At 44.1% G+C, this 5,000-nt stretch overlaps 2 pseudogenes across 1 annotated transcript in view; one reads left to right on the top strand and one right to left on the bottom strand.

Moving 5' to 3' along the window:
* Positions 1 to 5,000, bottom strand: part of LOC135089350 (neurotrophin 1-like) — a 102,967-nt pseudogene that overhangs the window by 46,227 nt on the left and 51,740 nt on the right. The window lies entirely within an intron of this gene.
* Positions 4,927 to 5,000, top strand: part of LOC135089370 (neurotrophin 1-like) — a 1,455-nt pseudogene continuing 1,381 nt past the window's right edge.

Raw genomic sequence — 5,000 nt, 5'->3', positions numbered from 1 at the left:
TAATAGTAACAGTAGTAGCAGTAGTAGCAGTTGTGATGGTGCTTGTGGTGGTGGTGGTGGCGGAGACCATGACCACCAATAAAAAATAAGGCAATAAACTCAAACAGAAAACGCAGACTGTGGTTGTCTAGAATTAAAGAGTAACTCAACAAATTAACCGATAACCACATGGCTTCTGTAATTACTAATGTATGGACAGCGTGAGGAAGGAGGGAGGGAGGGAGAAAGACATAGAGAGATAGGGAGAGAGAGAGAGGAAGGGAAGAAAGGAGAGAGGGAGGGAGAGAAGTAGAGAAGTGGGAAGTGAGAAGTATGAGAGATGAAGAGATGAAGATAAGAGGAAGGAAAGAGAAGAAGTAGAGCTAGGAAAAAAAGAAAGGAAGAAAAGTAGATGGGAAGAAAGATGATACCGTGGATGAGAAGTAAAATAAAGTAGAGGGAGAAGAAAAGACAAACAAGTAATACAAAAAAAAGAAAGAAGGAAAAGAAGCGGCCCGAGGAAGAAGGAAGAAGGCAAAGAGATGATAAAAAATGCAAAATACAAAAGGAAAAGAAGGAAGGAATAGATGAGAAATGAAAGACGGAAGAGGAGCAAGGCAGAAAGTAAAGAAAGACGGAGAAGAAGAAGTAAGAAGGTAAAGAAAGTGATACAACTGAGGAAGAAAGAAAATAAGGAAGTAACAAAGACAAGTAATGTAAAAAACGAGAGAGAGAGAGAGAGAGAGAGAGAGAGAGAGAGAGAGAGAGAGAGAGAGAGAGAGAGAGAGAGAGAGAGAGAGAGAGCAGTGAAAGAAGACGAGAGGAAAGGAAGGGAGTGCCGAGATTCGCTGTTTCGTCACTGGCGCCTCACTAATGACCGTTCAGTAACACCAGGTAACACAGGTAACACGCCCGCCACCTGTCACGCCTCACCAATTACCGGCAGCTCCTCCCAGTCCCTCCTCACTTCCTCCCAATCACTTCCAATCGCCTCTGATCCTTCCCAATCTTTACTAACCATGTGCAATCCTTCCTTCGCACACATACCCACACACACACACACACACACACACACACACACACACACACACACACACACACACACACACGCACACGCACACGCACACACGCACATTTGTCTCCATGATTTGGTAAAGTTGCCGTAAAATGGAGATAAAATGAAGTCACGCAACATGGACTCTCTCTCTCTCTCTCTCTCTCTCTCTCTCTCTCTCTCTCTCTCTCTCTCTCTCTCTCTCTCTCTCTCTCTCTCTCTCCTTTTAATTCTCCATCAGTCAATTTTCTTATTCTTTCTTCTCTTCTTATTTTTCCTCTTCCATTTATGATCATTACATTTAACATTAATTTTCTCTTCCTTTCATCCTTCTTTCTTTCTTTTTAGTTGCTATTCTTTCCTGCTTCGGTAACTCTCCCCATCTACCCTTCCTTCGATCTCTATCCCACATTACTTTCCTCTCTATAAATCTCCTTTTCTCTCCTTTCCTTCTTTCCCTCTTCCTCTCTAAAAAAAATTTCTTTCCTCCTTCCCTTCATTCCCCATTCTCGTATTTCCTTTCTAAACCTCTTCTTTCCTACTCTCCTTTCCTCTCCTTACCCCATCCGTTACTTTCCTCTCTTCAATCTTTAATTCTACTTCTCCCCTCTTCTGTCCCATCTTTTCATTTCCTCTCCAAGTGTTAATTTGTCTTATCGTTATCCCATTCCTTCCTTCCCTCTCTAAAAATCTTACTTCTCCCTCTCTTCTCCTTCCCACTCCTCTCCTATCCTATTCATTTCCCTTTCCTCTCTAAAACTCCTAATTTCTCTCCTCTATCCCATCCCTTTCTATCCTCTCTGTAATTCATCTATCCTCTGCCCCTCTCTCTCTTTCCCTTACCCCCCCAATACTCCGCCGCCATGAAGCCGTCACCTGTCATTACTGGGTTCACAAGGCACGGCAGGTGACCACACGCCTCCCTCAGGCAGGTAATGACATGTATCCTGCTTGCATCTCGCGCTTTGCTAATGTGTGTGTGTTGGGGGGAGGGAGGGAGGAAAGGGATGTGTTGTATGTGTGCGGTGTGTGGGGAGGGATGTGTGTGTGTGTGTGTGTGTGTGTGTGTGTGTGTGTGTGTGTGTGTGTGGGTGGGTGGGTGGGTGGGAGGTAGGCGGATGGATGGATATTCTCTCTCTCTCTCTCTCTCTCTCTCTCTCTCTCTCTCTCTCTCTCTCTCTCTCTCTCTCTCTCTCTCTATGTCTATTTGTCTGTCTGTTTTTTTCTCTCTATCTATTGTCTATCTACTATTTATGTATATATCTACATCTCTCTCTCTCTCTCTCTCTCTCTCTCTCTCTCTCTCTCTCTCTCTCTCTCTCTCTCTCTCTCTCTCTCTCTCTCTCTCTCTCTCTCTCTCTCTCTAACATTTCCTTTTGCATCCCCAAAAGAAGGAAGGCGATGACAACAATGATGAAAATTTTCCTCTTTCCCCTCCTCCTTTTCCTCCTCCTCCTCCTCCTCCTCCTGCTCCGCCTACAAGTTGTGTAACTGAGTACTGGAAAACCACAGACAGGGCTTTCCCTTCTGGAAGAGGAGGAGGGGGAGGAGGAGGAGGAGGAAAGAGAGAGAGAGAGAGAGAGAGAGAGAGAGAGAGAGAGAGAGAGAGAGAGAGAGAGAGAGAGAGAGAGAGAGAGAGAGAGAGAGAGAGAGAGAGAGAGAGAGGAGTACCACTAGGAGAAAAAAATGTGTATAATAATAATGAATAAGATAAAGGAGACTAAAGACGAACACAAGGACAAGGAAGAGGAAGAAAATAAAACTGAGAGAGAAGATAATCAACAAACAATAAAGACAAACAAACAAAGCCGAAGTAAAGCTAGCTCTCTTTTTTTCCACCTCGTTGACAACCAATTGAGTGCAATAAACAATATCACTCCACATTCTTGAATCTCTCTCTCTCTCTCTCTCTCTCTCTCTCTCTCTCTCTCTCTCTCTCTCTCTCTCTCTCTCTCTCTCTCTCTCTCCCCCGTCTCTTCCTCCCCATTTTTTTCTTTCCTCTTCTTTTTCCTTCTTTCCATTTCTTTATACTGCTTTCTTTCCTTCCTCCACTCCTCTTCAGTCTCTTTCCTTCATTTTTCCCATTTCTCCTGTTCCTTCTCTTTCCCTCTATCTGTTTCCCTTCCCATTCTTCCCTATGTATTCTTTTTCTCTATCTCTCTCCCTCATGTCTACCTTTTCACTCTCTCATTCTCCCTTCCTTTCTTTTCGTCTCCCTCTTCCTTTAACCTCCTGCCTTATGTACTATCTCTTCACCCATTAGCTAATTAAAAGAGCCTCCTTAACAGCCTTGTAAGGACCTAAATGTCTGTTGCTGTTTGTCCTCTGGAATAGTAAAGTCCCTTCCTTTCCTTCTACTTCTTCACTGTCTCTTTGTAAATTCCCTCTTCCTCTCCTTCTACGTATCTCTTAATTCTCTTTTAAACTCTCTTTATTTCCCTTTTACTTCTTCTTTCTCCCTTTGTAAACTGTCTTGCTGAGCCTCTCCCTCTTCACTCTTCTTTTGTAAACCATCTCTTCCTGTCTTTTTCCTTTCCTTTTTCACTTTCCATCTCCTCCCCGACCCCGTCCCCCTTCACCTGTAGCCTCCCAGGTCTCCCAGGCAATCAGGTAAGCAAGTAAGCAAGTGCAATAACACTTTCGCTTGTGAGGGTAATGATCGTGACAGCACAAGGTTACTATTATTTGTTACACCACTACCACCACCACCGCCACCACCTCTACTACTACTACTACTACTACTACTACTACTACTACTACTACTACTACTACTACTGATACTATTGTTACTGCTACCACGAGAGCGAGAGCGAGAGAGAGAGAGAGAGAGAGAGAGAGAGAGAGAGAGAGAGAGAGAGAGAGAGAGAGAGAGAGAGAGAGAAAGAGAGTATCCCCGTGGCCGACACAAGGGAAGAGAGGCAAAAAAAAAAATGAGGAAGAACAGAAAGTGAAGATTTGACATGGAGGAGGAGGAGGAGGAGGAGGTAGTGATAGTGGTGGTGTTACTGCTGGTGGTAATAGTGATGGTGGTGATGCCTGCCTGCTTCCTCCCCCTCCTCCTCCTCCTCCTCCTCCTCCTCCTCCTCCTCCTCCTCCTCTTCTTCCTCGTCCCACAGAAGCACCGCAGAGCCGCCATATGTCAGGGAAAGCCACACCACACATCCCAACACGCTCCCTTCAGGCCTGTCTATCTATCTATCTATCTATCTATCTATCTATCTATCTATCTATCACATTTTTCCTCACTCATTATTCATCACTTTTTTACATTAATAAGGAACATAATATTATCACAAGTACATTTACCTACCAGTGTATCTATCTATCTGTCTATTATTCTGTCTATCTGCTTATCTGTCTGTCTATCTATCGCATACTTTCCCCTAAACAATTACCTGTTAAACTTTTTAACACTAGTAAGACACACTGTCATCATAGGCATAGCTATCTATCTATCTATCTATCTGTCTATCAATATTTCTATCTGTCTATCTATCTATCTATCTATCTATCTATCTAACAACCTAACAATTCCTTCCTGGAGACATTGCTTATCATTATTTTTATCACTAATAAGAAACATATCACTATCTACCTTTCTATCTATCTACCTATCCATCTGCCCATCTACCTGCCACTCAACCAACATTCACATTCACAAACACACATTCACAAACACAAAAACCGGCGAGGCGCAAATGAGCCAATTAGTGAAGGCTTTTGTACCGGGGTGTGTGCGTGTCTAGGAACCCCCATCGAGGGACCAAACTTGTGGGCAGCCAGGTAGCCGCCCGTCCCCTGCATATATAAGGCGGGGAGTAGCCAGGAAGGACCACAGTACCGCCCTGGCCCCTAAGACGCTTGGAGGTGGTTGCTGCTGGCTGGGAAAGATGATGGGGATGAAATGCATGGTGAGTTTTGATAATGAGCTTTGGCTGACTGACTTGATTCTCTCTCTCTCTCTCTC

Source organism: Scylla paramamosain, chromosome 32 (genome assembly GCF_035594125.1).
Source record: "Scylla paramamosain isolate STU-SP2022 chromosome 32, ASM3559412v1, whole genome shotgun sequence".
In the NCBI taxonomy this organism is placed as follows: Eukaryota; Metazoa; Arthropoda; class Malacostraca; order Decapoda; family Portunidae; genus Scylla; species Scylla paramamosain.
The sequence above is the reverse complement of the archived record's forward strand: the minus strand, read 5'-3'. Positions and strand labels throughout refer to the sequence as shown.